Source organism: Coccinella septempunctata, chromosome 3, assembly GCF_907165205.1.
Source record: "Coccinella septempunctata chromosome 3, icCocSept1.1, whole genome shotgun sequence".
NCBI classification, from domain to species: Eukaryota; Metazoa; Arthropoda; class Insecta; order Coleoptera; family Coccinellidae; genus Coccinella; species Coccinella septempunctata.
In genome coordinates, this window is record NC_058191.1 from 25,781,265 (window position 1) to 25,803,931 (window position 22,667).

General features: G+C 34.8%; 1 long non-coding RNA gene across 1 annotated transcript; it reads left to right on the forward strand.

Moving 5' to 3' along the window:
- The first annotated feature begins 5,188 nt into the window (after positions 1 to 5,188).
- LOC123310123 lies at positions 5,189 to 10,735 on the forward strand. Its single transcript, XR_006537329.1, has 2 exons — positions 5,189 to 5,331; positions 10,567 to 10,735. It is a non-coding gene; the product is annotated as an uncharacterized LOC123310123 (long non-coding RNA).
- Positions 10,736 to 22,667: the final 11,932 nt, after the last annotated feature.

Here is a 22,667-nt window from a genome sequence, read left to right on the forward strand (position 1 = left end):
ATCCTCGCTTAATGTATGTATTTGTTTCAGAAAAATATAGGATTTTCCGATAAATTTTAATATTTCGGTCAAATTCGACATTCTCAAAATCGAGAAATGTACAGGTTATTTAAAATTACTTGATTTTGATTGTTTCTGGTACTTCTGAACTAGATAAATATTTGCTTTAAAAGGAGTTCTGGGCTTGATTTTCGTTAGAAGTCCACTATAATGGGAACCTTTTCACGATATCTCAATTTTTCTTGAAGGTATACCAGGTGGCCCCCCCCATGAGCGGCGCTCATTTTGAGGGAGTAAATAAAGATATTCTGAAAATCTTTTCTTGTGGTGTATGTAGGATGTTCCAAAGCACAATTTAAAATTATTGTCATATATACAGGGTGTTCGAAAACAAAGATATAGAACAAAGTGACACTTTTTTAAATGTAACACCCTATATTTGACCTCAAAAATGGAATGGCAAGCTCGAATTATGATGAGTTTCTTCAGAATACTTCATAGCTCAGAAACATGCACCCTTCACGAGATAATGACGAAAAATCTGAAATATGGAGTTTTTTTAAATAGCAATTGATGAAGAAACTAGTTACGCCAGCGATACAGACAGAATTTCGTCGAGTAGACAAGTTGGCTACTTTTACATATAAAAAAAAAATTCATTTTTGTAATATACAGAGTGATAATAATTAATTATCGAACATAAACTACAAATAATCTTCGAAAAATTTCTTATTTCAAATGGCACACCTGGTATTTCTATCTCGAATTAATTTCGAAACTATATTCATAAAATTTTCACACACACCACAAAATAAAATTTTCAAAATATCTTCATTTTCTCCCTGAAAATAAGCGTGGGGTGGGCCACCTGGTATATCGAAATATATAAAGGTCATTTATATATTTTTTTGAAGCTATGAGATCAAAAAATGAACATCCGTATTTACATCGAACAAAATTTTTTTTATCCCCTTGGTATAAGACAAAAAAAATATGAATATAGTGTCATATACCCAGTAGAAAAGTGCCTTTAGGAAGTTTTCATCGTTTCCTGGTATTTTCGAAAATAAAAATGTTATGGTAGATCTTCTAAATCGACCAAATATCAAAATTTGGTTATATCTTTTAGACAAATGAATAAATATATCGTGAAGCGGTTCCCAATAATGCACTTTTCACGAAAATCCAGCCCAGAACTCGTTTTTATGTATCTGGTTCTGGTACCAGAAACAGCCGAATATCAAGCAATTTGTGATCCTCTATATAATTGGATTAGGCCCACATTTTAAGTATAAAAACTTCTTAACTATGCCACAATTTTTACATATAGATATACAGAGAAATATCAAGAAATGTCAAAATATAAATATTATTGGCTGATAATGGAAAGCAAATCATCGAACATAAAAAAACACAAATAATATCAGAAGGAAGACCATAGAATAGAAAATCATCATAAAAAAAATTTAATGAAGAGATAATTCAGATACACTATCTTATAATAACAACAATAAATAATAAAATACATATGTCTATCTCAGTTGGTCTCTGCATGGTAATTTTAAAAATATTGATTTGGTTATTACTATTAGGGATTCAAATGTAGATTGCAGCGACATGGTGATGACAGGGTGTACTTCTTAGTTAGTAAAGTCATTGTAATTTTTTCTAGATTTTCGATGAATATTCAAGTTCTTCCCATTTGTTGGGCATTTATTTTTTATTGCTAAGAGTGCAATTATTGGAGAAAGTACTCATGTGTATTGAAAACAGGTTGTATGATTTTCACAAAAATAAATTTTTGAATTGCAGTGGTGTGAAAACACATTTTTTTCAATCATATAATCTTTTGAGTTCAATTATGGATTTTCATCATATCGGTCACAACAATCCAATATAAGACTAAAGTGTCAAGTGTCTCTACTGGTGTTGATATTCGTGTAAAGATTAATGTAATATATGTGCTCTCATATACTGAGGATTTTTTGTTGATCAGAAGCGGCAATTATGACGATTAGCATCAGAAAACAGGAAATATTCTAATAGTCCGAGAGCTGGCAACGAAAATCGGCAAGAATTTTGTAATGGCTCATAATTAAATATGATTTCGGCCGGTTTCATAATCAAACCTAAAGTCACTTTAATTTTAAAGCTTCCTTTAACCCTACTAAAAATGACAGTAATGGAAGCTTTGAGCTTAAAGTGACGTTAAATTCGATTATGAAACTGGACGTTAGTATTGAGGGTGTACATTAGTCAGCACCCACTCTCAAGGTCAGGTAGTGGAACACCTAGCGGCGACGCGCTTTGATGTAGGTATATAAAATAACAACATACTCTAAAAGTATTTTGTAATGATTGAACATAGTCACTCAACTAGTTGATAGAACAGAAAACTTAAGAAAGTGGTCAGACCTCATTTTAGTGAAACGCGGTGGGTCAGTTCCCCACAAAAGTTGCTGCCTTAACGAGGTCGTTTCAAGAGACTTGTAATGGCTTAAAATGCATTAAGTGCTCAAATTTCATATACTATTTGAGAATAAAATAGTCAGACCATATACAATAGAACAGAGGCAGTCAGCATTCACCCAAAGAACGGATATTTTAATTTTACATAAATCAAAGACCGTTGCCTCCAGATGTTCCACTACCTTACCTTGAGAGTGGGTGCTGACTCATGTACACCACCAAAACTAACTAATTATTAAATTTGAGCACATTCTTCTCCTTCTTGACGTGACTCTTACTCTATTTCTCACTTACCTCTCACTTCGAACAAGGAATGACTGACTTCAAAATTGAAGCCTTCACCCGTTCGTAATTATCATGTACAGATTGTACAAGCTGACTGATTGAAATGGAATACGGCAATCCAATTAAAAAACATAGGATCTTCTTTGAAAACATCATCTTCTCGAAGAGACGAGCAATTCAACACATTCAACAATTTTAAATGCTTTCGCCGTAATTAGACCTAAAAAGATGAACCCATCTTTGAAGCCAGTGAACTTAATTGGAAGACGTTGACTTGCTGACGAATAAATTTCCTGAATGAATTCGAAAAACGAGATTGCTTGTCGTATTTTTGTCCCCGACAACATTCCTCCGAATCAAAACAAAATTCTTCGCCAATTAGAACGCGATTTCGAGAAATTAAATAGTAATTTACAGGTTCAACGACGAAATCCATCCTATATAATGAGGTATATCTTCAATTTATTAAGGATAAATTAATTATTTTATCTCCTTTCATTCATTTCCTTCATTAAATGAAGATCTGCAGAAAATTTTAACACAAAAAGTTTTTTTGATCGGACAAATCTCTTCGTATATACGAGGATATATTGAAAAATTCTTAGCCTACTATAGAATCAAACAAAATTTCAATGTCAAAATATTTTATTACACAACATATTCTCCTCTAAATTGGAAAATTTTATTACAGCGAACCTGCAACGTCCATAGACCTTTCAAAAAAAATGTTTCTTCTTGCTCTGCAAACCAGACCTCCACAGCTTTTATTACCTCCTCGTTGGAATAAAATTTACGACCTTTAAATTTTTTTTTCAGTTGAGGAAAGTGATGATAGTCCGATGGAGCTAAATCTGAAGAATAAGGGGGGTGTTTTAGTAATTCAAACCCTAAATCACGAATTTTTTGCTTGGCAACATGAGATTTGTGTGCAGGCGCGTTGACCTCCAAGGACAAAACACCTTTGGATAGCGTTCCGCGTATTTTCTCCCAAATTTTGTCCCGTAGAGTGGTCAGTAAGTTCGAATAGTAATCTCCGGTTATTGCTCCACCCTTATCCAAAAAATCAATCATGATTACTCCATGGCAATCCCAAAGAAATGAAGCAAGAACTTTTCCAGCAGATTTTTGGACACGAAACTTCTTAGGTATTGGTGAACCAAAGTGTCGCCATTCCATCGATTGTTGTTTTGTTTCTGGATCGTAGAAATGTACTCAAGTCTCATCCATAGTAGCAATTCGGTTTAAGAAGTCTACATCGTTTTCAAATCGATCATCGCACAGATCAAACGCGATGCTTTTACCCTTGCATGCTTTTGGTCAACATTCAAACATTTGGGGATCCATTATGCAGCAATTTTTCTCAGGTCCGAATTGACGTGAACTATATGATGAACGCGTTCTTATGAAATATTCAGTGCTTCAGATATCCGTTTCAGAGCAATTCGACGGTCTGATAAAATCATGTCATGAACTGCATCGATATTTTCTGGGACTTACACAGAAACTGGCCTTCCCGATCGTTCATCATCTTGGAAAATTTACCTCTTTTGAAGCTTGCAGTCCAATTTTTCACGGTCGCTTACGAAGGACATTGATCACCAAGGGTATATTAAGCATATCCCAGTAAATCTGCTTACCTCTTAACCCTTTTCAATACAGGTACTTGATGATGGCTCGATACTACAATTTTTCTATTTTCACAATTTCGGTGGACATCTCCTTTCTTTCAATTTATTGCGGTTCACCTTTTTGACCTCAAACTTCAGACTGACACTTCTAATGAGTTATTGTTCGTTGCTATGGTAACGCAATATTTTTGTTATGCATGGAACTGGTCTAGGCTAACTAGATATCAATACATCCTCGTATATCTTTGGCCTCCTTGACCTCCCTTTTATTCCCCGTCTTTTCACCTATCTCTGGGACACCTTGGGAAGAAAATTACATACTCCGTTTAATCCATCCGCCAAAGACCTTAGCGGCACTTCGACATTAGGTCAATATACCTCAAGGGAAAATCTACCATATTTTCAGGGGTCACTTGCTTCTGAGTGCATCATCAGGAATCCCAAACACATTATTATTTTTCCCTTTTTCCGTACTGATCGATTTTTCCCAAATTTTTATCGATTATTCACCTAATATATCGATTATTACTGGGTGTTATTTTTTATGTCATTCAGTATATTATCTTCATACTTCGCCTGGACGTAAAAAATTATCGTGCTTGTTTACGCACATTTATCATTTTCCTCAGCGTGAAACCATAAGAAGCACATCGGAATCGTCTTTACAAGACCGCGTATGAATTTAGCATGGAATCGATTGTTTGCGCAAGAGGATGTCGCTGAGTTCTTATTTATTATTATAGTTTTCAGCCAGTTTGAAATTCCGGTAATATCAAAATAGAAAACCGCTACATAAAGTGCCTCCAGTTTTTGTATGGAAGTGAAGAAGGAAATACAAGAAAGGATGGGTGCTTCTTTTCTACCCTTTAACCTTGAACCCAACCTTTCTCCTGTGGTTCAGGAATAAGGGTAATATACGCCGACTAAGCCAGCGTAAGGATTGGTATTGGTGAGTTGAGTTCGTCTTATTCAGTCTTCAGTCCTTTATGTGTTTGTTCTTTAACTTAGTTTTCAACCAGAGAAGTCTGCTGTATAGTGACTTTCACGTATATGTAAGGAACAAATTTTTTCTACCATCAACCATCTCGATCATCTTGTCGTTGCTCAAGAAAAATATAGGACTTCATCTCCTGTATCAAGCGTATCCTGCGTATCCCTACGAATTTGAGTATGTTGTTTGTGTAACAGTTTGATTTTACTACCTATTTATCACTGGCAGGCATTGATACCAGAAGAAATTATCCGATGAACGAAGTAACAATCACGTATTATTACCTACGTGCACAGTTACTAACACAGCAAAAATTGCAGATCTACGATCTACACATTAACGAATATCCTCAACTGTGCAAAGCATCAGATTATCTCTGATTTCACGATTTCCACTCGAGTTTTATTCACACCTAGTGCAACATTACACGGAGTAACTAAAAGAAAGAGGCATTCAATCCTCTCTCATAATTGAATGAAAAGCCCATAAAACCATTTAACTTTGCGTGTATAAAAATGACCAGAGTCGTTGGGAAACGGCGGCTGCCATTTATGTGAATGCTTTCTGTCTTGGCGCCAGCAGCTTAGACGTAAGATGCTTGTTATATTCAGTTGGATTTCAGACAAGGTGCATTACCTGTCTGCGAGAGAGCGCGTTACATCAGATGTTGTTGTTCTTACGGGATTCTCGGTACTTATGGCACTGGTCAAGATATCCTTGGCCGAATTGAATGTGTTACAAGCTATTCATGAAGAACTGCAGTTTGAGTCCAATTAAATCTCAGATATGAATGGGAGAAATAACGTTAATTATATCAAGAATTTGGTAAAAGATGGAAAATTATGTCATAGGTCGACCCAGCCAAAAACACACTTGCCTAAAATCTAGGGATAATGCTCCTATTTTCAAACTATGAATAGATGAGAGGGCTCTGTGATATAACCTCGCATGAAATTCAGAACAACCTCTATCCAAAATCCTTATCATCAGGATGTATTCTCCTTCAGCAAACCCAGGAGAATAGCAAGTCCAAAATTTGAATAACAAATAAAAGTTTCTCATAAAAATGATGAAAGATACGAAAGCGCTGAAGGGTCACCCAAAAAAAAATTCAAATGTATAATTACGACTTGCTTAGTCAGGATTCTGAGATTCTGACTTGCAAGTCGGAATTCTGAGTTACAAGTCGGAATTCTAAGATACAAGTCGGAAGTCTTAGATACAAGTCAGAATTCTGAGTTACAAGTCAGAATTCTGAGATACAAGTCGGAATTCGGAGTTACAAGTCAGAATTCTGAGATATAAGTCAGAATTCTGAGATGCAGGAGAGGAGTGTGGCTAGAATTGGTCAAAGGCTTTGTTGCATTCGATTGTTGCCGAATCATGTGAGCAAAATGCTCTCTGTAGAGCAGATTCGTCTCATTTAAGGCATGTATAGGCACATTTGGATCCTTAACCTACGCCTACCCTATCTCTTTTCTTTCAAAAGTTTTCACGGACGTTATTGATTCTGACAAGCTCACAGAGCTTCTGAGGGGTTCGTCGTAACCTACGGGGAATCAGAATAATTTGATTATATAATAATTTATCTGTAGTATCCATATATGCTCGTAGGGTGACAATAAGTCGATCGCTTCTTTGTGTTTTGACACGATTTCCGAAGGCCTCTCGCGAACACTTTATAGGGATTACTAAGGACTAACGGCCAGTTTCATAATCAAACTTAAAGCCCCTTGAATTTTAAAGCTTTTTTTTAACCCTACCGAAACTGACACTTAACGAAACTTAAAGTGACTTTGAACTTGATTATGAAACTGGATGTAGGAATTTCGATAAAGTGCTCGAATCCCTAAGCAGTAAGGAAGGTTTTAAAATTCATAATTCTCGGGAGTACAAAAATACTCCAAGTGCTTTCACAAGCACTGAGCACGACGAAGCTTTGGGACAGCTCAGCTATGGTGCAACCGAAGAGAAAAATAGAATATCATTTCATTCATCCAAAATTCCTCCAAGAAGCCAAAAACACATTCACGGATCAAATGCAAAAAAACAAAAGTCATTAGACCAATTTTAGCCCTCCTCCTGCCTTGCATCTCAAAATTCTGACTTACAAGTGCGAATTCCGACTAGTATCTCGGAATTACGACTTGTATCTCAGAATTCCGACTTACAAGTGCGAATTCCGACTAGTATCTCGGAATTACGACTTGTATCTCAGAATTCCGACTTGTATCTCAGAATTCCGACTTGTGTCTCAGAATTCCGACTTGTATCAAGTCGGAATTCTGACTTGTATCTCAGAATTCGGAGTTGCAACTCGGAATTGTACATTTAAAATTTTTTTTTTGGTGTGGCCACTTTGTGCCTTCAATCCATTTTTTGTAGCTATATATGAGGTCCCTTGTTTCTTTTTAATTTCCTTACGATCTGTTTCATCAAAAGTTTTTACCGAAAAAACTGTTTCTAGAATCTATGGAAATATCAGACTCATTTGTAAGGAGCCAACCTTTTTTCTACCTCCATCTACCTCCACAGCACGAATTTTAGTCAACTTCTTTTCAGATTCTCCAGATTCTTCTGTATACGTACCTACTCCAAAGTCGAGTTAGTTCTAATGGCAAACTGTGCTGTATCATTCTGCGTTTATGCTCAGTTTTCCTTCTCATCAAGTCCTCTTTCTGAGTGAGCAGTCGTGCAGGTCCTTCATCCGCTTTTCGTTGCGCTTCTCATTCTTTTACTGTTGCTCTACCATTCGTCGAAGACTTTTTCTATTTACTTCCTGCATTTATCGATAATGATTCTTGATGTTGACTCTTATTTTCTTCCATATTTTCTCCAGATCTGTTAGCCATCTCTTCAACACCAATAACCTGCTTCGAAGCAACTTCCGTCTTGCAGAAGCATGCTCTAAGGACTACCAAATGTTTTGTTATCTTTATTTCCTCCTTTCTATTAATAATAAAACTCTTTAAAATTGAGAAAGCTTCTATTCAATGTCTAATCTTTCTTACAAAGCTCTATTCAAAAACAATCTACTATTTATATATTTCTATAACAACCAAAAAAAGAATAACTTGGATCTAAAATTCAATTAAATTTAAATTCAACAAGGTACATGAATTGTTATGGAATACCGCCACTACAAGGAGTGCCAAAAGTGCGAATTCTCAGCTTTTTCTGTAGAATTTCATTTGAGAATTATTGGATTTCTGGTGAAGTTGTTGGATGTGTTTACATTAGCGTTACAAAATCTTCGAATTTCAGTTACTTGCACACACTTGAATTATGATGTATCTGCCATTGTACTATTTGTACTAATAATATGATGCACCGGTAGATTCGGCCGATATGGGACAGTCCTGTAACTTGGGACAATTACCCCTTTTCAAATTTCTTTGTTTCTTACGATTTATGAGTGAAGGGACGAACTTATAAGATTGAGTAGCGTCTTTTCGGTTAGTTTAACAATTAATTTCTGTTGAGTTTGCCGTGATCAGAGCTTTTGGATTGACAGGAAAAATAAACTCTCCCAAAAGCGCGTTTTTTTATGGCTCTTAAACTTTGTAGTGTCCTGTAGGCATTTTTTGCATGTGTAATTTTTTTTTCTGGATACGTGGGATATTAGATATGTCATGAAACAAGGTTGTTTACAAATCAAACGGCAACACGGATTTCATTCATTCATTTTGTTGTTTCATAGGGTGACTTGGGATAATACCGAATAGATACAAGCGGTCCATTCGCAGCAGGAAGCAGCAGAAAATATGCCGATTTTTCTCAAGATATTACTATTCACGTTATTTCCACAAAAAATCACCAAAGAATGAAAAAAATCAAAGTTCTCTTGTTTTGTTTAGTTTTTTACATTTGAGTGACAATATACTTACTTTCGCTGTAATAGGGGTTTATCATTTAATTTACTTACCGAATTTCAACCACATAATCACAAATTCTAATTTTTCAAAACTATACACCGTCCCAAGTCACCTATTTCATTTGAGAGTTGAGGAATAGATTTTAACTTGTGTCCCAAGCCTACCAAATCGGTTGTCGATAATACCCTTTGCAGATTTTAAGAAAAGCAGTAAAGAAACTTATATCTCGGGGTTCACTATACAATTGCAGCCTAGATAAGAAAAGGTAAATCATTAACAGTATATTCCAGTGACAGCCCCCCCTCCTCTCTCTCTTTATTGTACACTAATTTTCTTTTCCTATAATCAACGTATTTTTTTTAAAGCCAGACTAATGTTTTTTTAAACAGAAGATATTTTCGACAAAGGTGCAAAAGCTACACAATTCATTCATTCAGGAAGAATTCATTTACTTATATAAATACAAGTATTGTTCAGGAACAAATCTGAAGAGAACCTATTGTCCTTTAAGCTAACGGCTCCTTCCATATGTTACTCCCCCAATAAATCTTTATTTCAACGACTACCATTCTTAGATATTCTCACAGATTACAAATAATCTTCTTGGATTTAATAAACTAATGAGTACAATTACTTTAACTGCCGAAATATATTGTGTGTTCAAGAAGGCTTTGAGGAAACACTACCTGATATTTCAGTACCCAAGGGCTTCCTTTCGAAGGTAACGATATTTTAATTATATTTTCCTCTTAGTACTTTTACCAAATTTTTCTACGAATTGAACAATGTAGACCAATTGGAACATAGCCTGTGCTCCTTCTAGCTAATCACAATTTCGAAGTTCTTCTTGTATAAATAGCCCGAAAACTTCCCTTAGACTCAGTTATATGTTACAATCAGAAAGGTAGTTTGGTGCACATCGAAGAATATAAACTTCTCGAACGAAACAAAATATAGAGTGATGGCAGATATAAACAATAATAATAACCTTGTGAACTTGTACAATGATCTTGGTAAGTTCTATTTTTTTGTTATTGAATAAATTCTATAATTAACCATTCATTGGAACATTCTGAAATTTCGAGGAAAAATTACCTCCACTCCCTTATCCTTGTAGGACATTGCTTTCTGAATTCTTAGCAAAAATTGCTTACATTCGGAAACTATTACGGACCAAAGAGTGAAATAAGAATCAGGTGATCTTTTTTGCGCCATATTATTCTACTGTTTAACACTGTGAATTCATTGTCATGAAATCAAGAATCTGTTCAGTTGATCTGCTTAAGATATGGTTTACTCATTTCAACTTTTTTTCCAGCCGCTCAATTCGCAGCTCTTCTAAACGTGGATGATGAAGCAAATGAACTTCAACAGCAGCTCCAACAGCAGCCCCTAGACGAACCTGATGCCATTGATCTTCTGCGTAAAACTTGGGTCAAGCTCCAAACGAACCAAAAGTTCCTGGAAAAAAATTTACGCATCAAATTGCTACTGAATAACATGTACAATAGGTTGCTTGAACATGTACATGACGTTATACAGTGATATCACCAGGAGATTCGGGATTGCACAGGTTGTGCTAGCTCTTTTAGCATTATCCAGTGTGCACCAGGAGTAGGAAAGCTAGCTTTGTCATATCATACGATAAATAAAAGATTAATAAAAATCAATATTCAGTTGATCAGCGGATGTAAATTCAGTGACAATCAAATATGGACTGAGATGATAGTGGAAGCTGTGAAGTACATATGGAAGGAGCATTTTTTTATTCTATTTTCCACCATTAAATTTTTGTCTATGTAGTGTCTTCGATTGTATATTGTAATTTTAATCTTTTATATTTAAATATTTTTTATTGTGTATTCATTCTTCTAACAAATTATATTTGAAAACAAATCCTTCGCTGAATTCATTCATGCAGAACCGCTGCCTCATAACACCTTCACATATCCTCTCCTAATTCACAAGATGATTTCATAAGTGAAAATCGAAGAAAAATTTTATGAGCAATTTTTATTTCGAATGGGTGAAATGAACCTTCATGTCTGAATGTCACACACTGAATATGCCCTAGTCATACAGGTTGTCCAAATAAAAATTTGAGTCCTCCCAGAACTCGGAAACAGAATTTTCAGAGATCTTACAAAAACAAATTAACTTCTTCATTGAGGGGGATGAATTTCTTTCATGAGTTTGTTTCGAAAAACCACCGCCATGAAGATGGCATCAACCCCCAAAATTTTTTCAATAGGGAAGAGATATCGTTTTCGAATGTTGGTTAAATTGAAAGTTATTTCCGTTCTGCATACAACCAACGCAATTGAAATTCTCAAAATCGTTTCATTATACACGAAATGATGTAATAATTAAACTAACCGTCAATAGGTGATATTGAACAGACATTTGAGCCGCTCAAACTCAAGAACCTACCAGTTTTGAAGAAAAAGAGATCTGGCAGATGTGTTTTAGTTGAAAAGCTTTTCAATTGAGCCAAATCTCTTTTCAAAAAATATTTGGGGTTATTGCCACCCTCAGGTGGCTTATTTGGAAGAATGTCGTCTTAGGAATTGTTTCTCCCTAATACAGAACTTGAACATTATTTTTGGATTCTTAAAAACTCTCAGGTTTTTGAGTATGGACGGTTCAGCTTTTGGATCCTATTCCAAATCGAAATGGTATCATATGAATATATCGATCGTGCTTCTTCTATAATCTCGCTCTGAAGTAGCTGTCAAGTAGGTGAATTTTATTTATTTCCTAAACTCTTATTTCTTCATATTTCTGTCATATCTCGCGAAATATTCGTTGGTTATCTATGCTCTGAAGAGCATTTTTCATGAAATAAATACCGCAGATGAGGGTCATCTACATTTTGATATTTATCAATTCCGTCAAAAATCCTCTTCGAATTGAACATTAATTTGAATTGAATTTAAAATGTTGAAATTGGTTATCGCAGGCTACCCTGGCATTTTGTTCCATGTCTATTTCAAAAAGGGGATATTTTGAGAAAACTATGGTAAAATATAATTCTTCATCTATTCCTAAAATGAAAAAAATATTTAAGGACATTAGGGATGATAAAATTATGGTGAAATATTATTCAACAGATGAAGCTCGAGAATATTCTTCACTGCTTCTTGATAATAAAAGACATGATATGATATTATGGAGAAATCTTAAGATCTAAATATCAATTATACCTAGCTTAAAATAAAATATGGTCAGTGGAGTGGAGTCATAACAGAATGTCTTATTCAAATTTTGCATCTCGGTGCATATAAGAAAAGCATAATAACTTTGTAGCATTAATTCAGATCTTGATTTCTATAAAATTTTATCATCTGAAATTAAACTTTTTACTCAATTGAATCCCTCATGAAATTTTACTTGTACCTAAATTTGGAGAGGATAGGTGGAAGAGAAATGAAGCAGCGGTTCTGAATGATAGAATTCAACTAGAGAATGGTTTTCGAATATAATTCGCAACAAAAATATAGAACAATTTCAGAAACTCACTTTTCAAAATCTAACCACCAACATAAAATATAACAATCACAATAATTATACAATCGGGAACATATTACATGGGTAAAATATAATGCAATAATTATTCTCGTCGTGAAATATAAATATATATAAAAATATTTCATTCTACATTTCATTCATTGAGGAAAAATATACATGCCAAGTTCATTGTACAAGTTCACTAGGTTGTTTTTATTGTATGTTTCTGCCATTACGATATATTTTCTCTGTTCGAGAAGTGAATATTCTTCAATACTAATTGATATTCTTCAGCTCACCAAAACTACCTTTCTGAATGTAACTCAGTCTAAGTGGAATTTTGAGCCTATTTTAACAGGAAAATTGTGTTTGATGGCTAAAAAGAACAGGTATGTTCCTATTGGTCTCCATTGTTCAATTCACAGAAATAAAGGTGAAAGATACTTTGTAGAGAAAACATATTGTTATCGCTGAAAGAAATCCCTCAGGTACTGAAACCTAAGGTTGATTACCCATTTCAACATCCTCCATGAATACCTACACATTTTGACAGTTAACGAAATCGATAATGAAATCTGAATGTCAACGATCGGATAATATAATTATCATATTAGTATAATTATCATTATGAATTTGGTATATAAAAAAACCTACACGTGACATTGAAGAAAAGACCGTACTTACTTAAATAATTTTTGTTCACGATAACAATCATGCATACAAATTTCATGCAATTGCATGAAATTCCCATTGTTTCTTTTTTTCCAAAACTTTCGAAATATGAATTCAAACTTTGCGTTAGAGGATTTCTTCCACACTTTCTTCATTTCCTCTATCTATCTCTCCTGAAAATACAGAGTGATTCATAACTATTGGGACTAAGGGCAGATTGTTTGGACCAAAATATGGCGATAGGACTAAATATGCCTAATAAAATATTGCTGTGGAAAAAGATAGGTTAAAATTGAATATTTTTTTCGTTTTTTGCTAATAATTTCGCTGTATATTTTTTCATCCGTTTTTTAGAAAAACACAATTGAACAGTTCAGAGCATCGGAAGAGGATTTGAAGTATCGATTTATTTATTTAATTTATTTATTTCGACGATAAAGCATAATTAAAAACAATGTAACATAAAAAGAATAAACTTAAATTAAATGTTTTACATGGCCTCCTTCGATTTCTATGCATCTCTATCTTTTTCACAGCAATATTTTATTGAGGTATATTTGGTCCTATCGCCATATTTTGGTCCAAACAATCTACCCTTAGCCTATGTCTCAATAGTTTTGAATCATCCTGTATATGTATGTTTATATGATTCGCAATAAATAAGCAATGTTTATTGCTATTTTTTTAATGTTCGAGATCATTAATCGCTCAATTAATAAACGAGTTGATTACAAGATCTTCCGTCGACCAAATTTTGAATTGAATGTGAAAAAAAACCAACAAGAAGAAATGTACTCCATGGCCCATGATGAGTTCCCTTGAATCTTGCTTTATTTTTGGATACCCTTTTGTTGCAGGAATTTAAAAATATACTTATGCAAGAAAATATCCTAATTAAAAGGTTTCAATCAAATTCTCATATAAATATGTCGTTAAATCCGAACAAATATGAATTTACGCCTGATCTTCTTCCGAACTGAAATTTATAATGAACCATCAAACAAAATGATCACATAAAAATGCTCTCAGAATTGCTCCAGGCGTAGAGTTGAAGCTCATTTCTAATACAATAAATCTTCTATTTTGCGCTTTATTGGTCAAGGAACTTTCCGACAGACGATATAAGTACCCACATGCGCTCTCCTACGCCGTCTATAACGAAGACATCGGAGGTCACAGGTCACCAAACGCCCTGTTAGCACCTGAGGCTCTGAAGAAGTTCATATGTGAGCACGTTCTCCTTCGCCTTCACTAATTTACCATTCCCATTGTGGTTGCTTAGCTTGAATTATGTGTTATCTTGGTAATAGTCGACTTGATCTATTAGATTCTCGCAGCCAGTGTTAATGTTTCAAGTGATATATTATGATTACTTTGTTTTCAAAGATTGAGTACATTAATTTGTTCTTCTATTATGCCCGGATTTTGACTCGATGTTACGTTTGAAAGATGAAAAATTTCATTTCTAACCGTGTTAGGTTCCGGGCAAACATCATTTATATAAATTTATAAATAACCTCAACGTACGCTACATGGTGCTTATATTTTTTGACGTGTGATAAACTGTTAACGTTTGTAGATCGTTTAAGAGTATGAGTTGATGAACACCGTGAAGCGTCGGTTATAAATTATTGCTTTTTGATGCATCACTCGGATGTTCCATAAATTTATGGCGAACAAGTTACTAAAGTGTGGTGTAATTATTTATATGTATTTCTTTCAATATGAATCGAATATAGTTGGATACTTTGGAAGTTTTATAAATCGACTTCTTGATTTTTCGATTAAGTATCGAGCGTTTGAATAAATTATTGTCCGAATAAAACATGCACAACAAAATTCTAGTTCAGTTTATATAGTAGGTAGTTAAGTTCATCTATTAAAGATGTTTTCATTCTCCATTTATCTAATCATATCGATTCGGAATATTATATTGCCAATATCCGTTGTGCATTCTGAGAAAAAACTGCTGTGATACTTTCTACGCTGGGCGCGGTTTTGAAACCATAAAATTTTCTCAAATGGTGTCAAGAATGAGAATGCATATTACTTAAAAATACATTTTTGGATTTTATTTATATTTGGGTCAAACAGTAGATTTTGTAATCATACTACTTATTAAAGAGCAGTCTGTTGTAGTTTGGAATCTGTGAGCGAAATTTTTTCCATGGTTTTGTTCCTCATATTTTCCACCTGAATATCGGTTGTACGAGGATATATTGACAAATTCTTAGCCTACTATAGAACCAAATAAAAATTCAATGTCAAAATATTTTATTACTCAACATACTCTCCTCTAAATTGAGGATACATTTATTACAGCGAACCTGCAACGTCTCTAGACCTCTCAAAAAAAAATGTTTCTTCTTGCTCTGCAAATCAGACCTCCACAGCTTTTATAATCTCCTCGTTGGAAGAAAATTTACGACCTTTTAAAATTTTTTTCATTTGAGGAAAGTGATGATAGTCGGATGGAGCCAAATCTGGAATATAAGGGGGGTGTTCATGAGATTGGTGTGCAGGGACGTTGTCCTGCAAAAACAAAACACATTTGGATAGTTTTCCGCCTCTTTTCTCTTTAATTTTTTCCTATAGAGTGGTCAGTAATGTCGAATAGTAATCTCCGGTTATTGTTTTACGCTTATCCAAAAAATCAATTAATGCGAATCTCAAAAAACTGAAGCAAGAAATTTTCTAGCAGATTTTTGGACACAAAACTTCTTAAGTCTTGGAGAACCAGAGTATCGCCTTGCCATCGATTGTTGCTTCATTTCTGGATAGTAGAAATGTACCCAAGTCTCAACCATATTAACAATTCGGTTCAAGAAGTCTACATCGTTTTCAAATCGAGCACAGATCGAACATGATGCTTCTACCCTGGCACGCTTTTGGTCAAGATTCAAACATTTTGCAGCAATTTTTCTCATGTCTAAATTGACGTGAACTATATGATGGACGCATTCGTGTGAAATATTCAGTGCTTCAGATATCTGTTTCAGCCCAATTCGACGGTCTGATAAAATCATGTCATGAACTGCATCGATATTTTTGAAGACTGACAGAAACTGGCCTTCCCGATCGTTTATCATCTTTAATGGAAAATTTACCTCTTTTGAAGCTTGCAGTCCAATTTGCCACTGTCGCCTACGAAGGACATTGATCACCAAGGGTATTAAACATATCTTCGTAAATCTGCTTACCTCTTAACCCCTTTTAAATACAGGTACTTGATGATGGCTCGATACAGTTTTTCGATTTTCACAATTTCAGTGGACATCTTCATTCTTTCAATTTATTCCGTAACTCTGGTTTACTTTTTTGACCTTAACCTTCACACTGACACTTCTAAACTAATGAGTTATTGTTCGTTGCTATGGTAACGCAATATTTTTTTATGCATGGAACTGGTCTAGGCTGACTTGATATCAATATATCCTCTTAAGTAAGTTATATTATACCTATATTATTTGGTTCGTCCAGTTCTGCGATAAAAAAAGGACCCGCACCTCATTTAGATGATCCGCTGAACATAAATCACTCATGCAATTGATCCACAGGACAATGGTGAAAATTCTAATTACAACAGAAACGAAGTCATGTTGGAGATCGTCCAGAAGATCTCTGGATGAGTTTATAACCCTGCCATCGACTTTCCGATCTAGAAGATGGTTGCAGCAATTTAGAGAATCGTGATACAAGGTCCGAATTTGTTATTGAAATCAGAGAGTTGTGCATAGAATCAGATAAGATCGGACAACGTCTGTAACGATTTCGACATGGGTTTCTTACCCGAATAAATAGTGAGTAAGAGCTGAGGATCACCTTAAACGTCTGCATAATTATTGGGAGTCTGAGAGCGCTTCTATTAGTTTAAAGGTCAGTTTTGTCTCACCTACGTGCGACGTGTTAACGTTTCAATTTCTCTCTGTATTACAAGGGGATCAATTGTAGATGGTACGATATTCCCATTATGGGACGATTGTGGAAATAGCTCTTTCTGCTTGAAGAGGTTTATTTTGAAATATTTCTAACGAATAAAGCTCACGTCATATATCACAGAAGACTATACTTATTGAATAATACGAGGATGTACTGATATCTAGTTAGCCTACACCAGTTCCATGGTAAACAAAATTTTGTGTTACCATAGCAACGAACAATAACTCATTAGAAGTATCAGTGTGAAGTTTTTGAGGTCAAAAAAATAAACCAGAGTTACGCAATAAATTAAAAGAAAGAAAATCTCCACCAAAATTGTGAAAATCGAAAAATTGGAGTATCCAGCCATCATCAAGTACCTACCTGTATTTAAAAGGGTTAAAAGGTAAGAAGATTTATAAAGATATGCTTAATACCCTTGGTGATCAATGTTCTTCATATGCGATCGTGAAAAATTGGACTGCAAGCTTCAAAAGAGGTAAATTTTCCATTGAAGATGATGAACGATACGAAGGCCAGTTTCTGTGTCAGTCCCCGAAAATATCGATGCAGTTCATGACATGATTTTATCAGACCATCGAATTGGGCTGAAACGGATATCTGAAGCACTGAGTATTTCATACGAACGCGTCCATCATATAGTTGAGGGGCCTGTTCCGATATTGCTGGTTTTACTGGCCAGCAATCGAATAACAATAGAACTCGAACGACTGGGCCAATAGGCATCGTTTCTGAAATACTGACAGTACTGTTCAGGAATATCGGAACAGACGGCACGTCGATTTGGACATGAGAAAAATTGCAGCAAAATGGATCCCCAAATGTTTGAATGTTGACCAAAAGCGTGCAAGTGTAGAAGCATCGCGTTCGATCTGTGCTCGATTTGAAAACGATATCGACTTCTTAAACCGAATTGTTTCTATGAATGAGACCTGGGTACATTTCTATGATCCAGAAACAAAGCAGCAGTCGATGGAATGGCGATACTTTGGTTTTCCAAGACCCAAGACCCAAGTCCAATAATCTGCTGGAAAAGTTCTGGTTTCAGTTTTTTGGTATTGTCATGGAGTATGGTATAGTAACCGGAGATTACTATTCGACATTACTGACCACTGTACGGGAAAAAATTAAAGAGAAAAGACGCGGAAAGCTATCCAAAGGATTTTTGCAGGACAACTCCCTGCACACAAATCTGATGTTGCCATCCAAAAAATTCGAAAAAATTCGAAGGGTTCGAATTACTAGAACACCCCCTTATTCACCAGATTTGGCACCAGCCGACTATCATTTTTTTCCTCAACTAAAAAAAAGGTCGTAAATTTTCTTTCAACGAGGGTCTAGAGACGTTGCTGGTTCGCTATAATAAATGTAGTCAATTAAGAGGAGAATATGTTGAGTAATGAAATATTTGGACATTGAAATTTTGTTTGGTTCAATAGTAGGCTAAGAATTTTTTCTATATATTCTCATAAATACATCTCATTGCAGATGATTCAGTTCGTAATTAATTTATTTTTCAAAAAACAATACAGCTGAAAGAGCTACATATTACTCAAACTGGAAACATCAATTCCGAAGAATTGTCGTTCCAATAAAGTGAGCTAGTCATAAACGAGCGTAGGAAATCCCAGAGTAGTCGAAGCATCTATACGCAACTGTAGACCGGTTTCGGGATCATTGTCCCTCATCGATACAGTGAAGTGTTAAATATCCCAAATGTTGAATACGAATAGTATTTCTAATTTTTCAATGGGAAAATTGAAGATGGTGGCCATAAAAAAAGTTTAGATTTCGGAATCTATGAGGTCGATTTCAATAAAAAAAGAATAATTTCTTTGAAGGATTTCCAAATTTCCTAGGAAACCGGGAGTCGTTGTGGCTCGATTAGCTTTTCGGGAACAGCGACCATGCAGATCTTTTGTTCTCTACCCTACTCATTCATAGGAACCCAAGGAGGTCTTCAATGCTTTTGATAAAACCGAAAACATCCTTAGGCGGCTTGGCTACGGTGTCTATATAGATGTCAATATCTCTGTTGGCTTTGAATTATTACCTTTTTGACAAGAGGAGGAATTAAGTCAACCAAAAATTGTTTCATTTGAATTTTTTGTTCGCTTTTTCTTGAACCTACGAGAGGAAAAGCTACTTATGACTTCAAATTTTCAGGTAGGTTGGTACCCACTGACTATGTTCAGTTTCTCAATATGTAAAATCTACTGAACTATTTGGTATCTGAAGGATCTGAAATTTATATTTGTTCAACACTTGTAAAAATACTGATCTAATTGTATTGAAAATAATCACGACGAAAGAAAAAGTCCAGGTCTCAGAAACTATTTACTCTGTGACGTTCAAATTTTATAACTTCCAAACAATACTTATGTCCGATCGTAAATGTTAGCCTGACTCGGGCTTGTCAGACGTTTTTTGTCTTAGTCGCTAGCGACAAGGAAGATTGTCATCATTCGATATGGCAATCTTCCTACCCGCAAGGTGTTACTAGCGACTAGGACCCAAAACGCCTGACAAACCGAATATTAGTTTTCTACTTGATTAGATCTATATTTTTTGATATATTGGAAAAACAACAACATTTTCAAGTACTTCACGAAGTGTTTCTCCTGATTTTCTGATAAGTTTTTCTAATGTAACCTTATATACATTATTCACTTATTAAATGTTGCATGTTGTTCATGTTTTTCTCATATTGTTTCATTTTGTTCCTAATTTCATTTTCTTCACTTTATGAACTTTCCTTCAGTAGGTATATATACTATAGATGTATTATTTGTGCATAAACCTACTGGCTCTTCTTTGAAAATAAAAATTATGGATTTTTTCATCGAATGAACTTTGTTGTTCAAAAATGAAGCGACAGAACTAGTAACAAACTATACAGCCCATAAAAATATAAACTTATATACGGATACTTTATGTATAATTGTAAGATCGCAGTTGAAATTGAATATTCTGTGGTTATCCCAATTGAAAGGTTTCGAAGTAAATATGACAGAATTTCAAAATTTGCGCCCACTGCAATGAAAAAAATCTTTTCTGGAGAAACTATATTTTCAATGAAAGTTGATTTGGGACATCGTTTTATGACATTAACATCAGAAAATATGTTCCGATGTTTAAAAAAAAATTAAACCCATATTTTAATCATTATGAATCATCAGGAGTGCAGACATAGGTAGCTGGAAAGTTGAAGCTGTCCTGCATTATTTCACACACATTGAGATAATATCCTAAGCTAATTTATCGATCTAATGCCACATCGTAAATAATCGCATTAGTGGAGTGCGAAAATAGCAAGGCAATGTGGCATCAAATGGAGAAAATATTAACCAATTAGTAGCACGTATACATGAACTTGGTAAAAAAGGTGTTTTTCCACTTCGCGTGGGTGGGATTTAATGGAAGGATACAAGTTGCAAATAATACGGAATTCTCCGTGGTCAAGCCGTTAATTTCTTCATTGTAGCATGATATAAGAGAGGCACAGATAATATATTATATTTTTGTTTTGGGTCTTCTCATCAGTACAACGCTTGATACCATCTGGTGTTGTTGGTTGGGTATTCTTGGAAACATGAAAACTTCATAAAAGGCATGATTTGATAATCATTTATTCTCAGAAAGTACACTCATACTCAATCTTCTGATATTATGAAATGAATTTTTAATGCCCAATTTCACTAAGGTTTGTCAGGAAATCATGCAAGCACCATAAACCATATCGATTTATTCTCGAATTATATTAGTTTTCTTTCGAAACTCAATATATGGAGTGTTGTTAAGAAAGATACATGGAATCCCAGTAGTTAGTTTTAAACTGCCATATTTTCAATTCGATAAAGGGCAAATACCTAGGTGATTTATTCATTCGACCTGCTGAATTGTCAAATTCACGATTGGGCAATCAATCTTTACTAAACCCTTCCGTTAGAATTGTAAGAAGAAGTTGAGAAAATCTTCTAACATTATATTATACAGGGTGTGAATAATTAGAACTCCATTTCACTGTATTTCTTGGCCGAATATGGTCTGGCGAGCTAAGAGCTAACCCTCTTGACTCGCCTGCGGTCGCTTGACGAATTGTTGTATATTCGTTGACTGCAGGTAGTTGAATCTGGGGGCCAGGAATTGGTGTAGCAGTCTGCAGAGAAAGTGAGGTTTTGGTTCAATCTTTGCGGGCAGGTGGCGCATCGTGATGAGAATTGAAATAATTTCTCAAAACGTCGCTCTGAATTTGTTTGAGACCCCATTTTCCGGCTGGAATATTTAACCGTATAGTTTACTGATGATGGACAATGATAGTAAATTTAAGAGGTGATTCCTAGTCAAAAAATTGTGCGGGTCTCTCTTATAAATAAATATGCCCCTGCTTAGAGAAAACCATCTAAATATGGCACCTGGAAAGCAATTTTCTTAGGATTTATAAGAAACTGACAGAACTGTAGATGTTCTATGGGATCAAGAAGACAACTTAGAATTTTTGGTGATATTCCCTATAATTGCAAGGGGAAAGGAGTAAAAGAATGCCACCCCTAATATTTATTTCGCATGAAACTTTTTCCTTATTCATATTATAACGAAGGACAATTATTTTTTGATATCTTTACTCATTTTGAACAAATTAATATTTTGTAATTTCTTGCTTGAAGTAACGGTTTTTGAGAAAAAAAATAATCAACAAGGCTAGAATTATCTTTCTCCTTGATTAACATAGAAGGCGGATATAATGCCAACATTATAGGGAAACACAACCCAAATTTCTCCTAGCATTCTAGTTCCCATAGAATGAAATGCATTGTAGTCTTCATAAATGTATAAAAATATGTATAATGATATCGCAATGGGCTTCAAAACATTTTTGGATAGCTTTCGCATCTTTTCTCTTTAATTTTTTACCGTAGACTGGTCAGTAATGTCGAAAAGTAATCTCCGGTTATTGTTCTCCCCCAACCATCAATCATGATTACTCCATGGCAATCCCAAAAAACTGAAGCAGATTTTTTGACACGAAACTTCTTAGGACTTGGACAACCAGAGGGTCGCCATTCCATCGATTGTTGCTTTGTTTCTGGATCGTAGAAATGTAAAAATGTACCAAAGTCTCATCCATAGTAACAATTCGGTTTAGAAGTCTACATCGTTTTTGATCAACATTCTAACATTTGGGGATTCATTATGCAGCAATTTTTTCCATGTCCAAATTGACGTGAACTATATGATGAACGCGTTCGTATGAAATATTCAGTGCTTCAGATATCCGGTTCAGCCTAATTCGACGGTCAT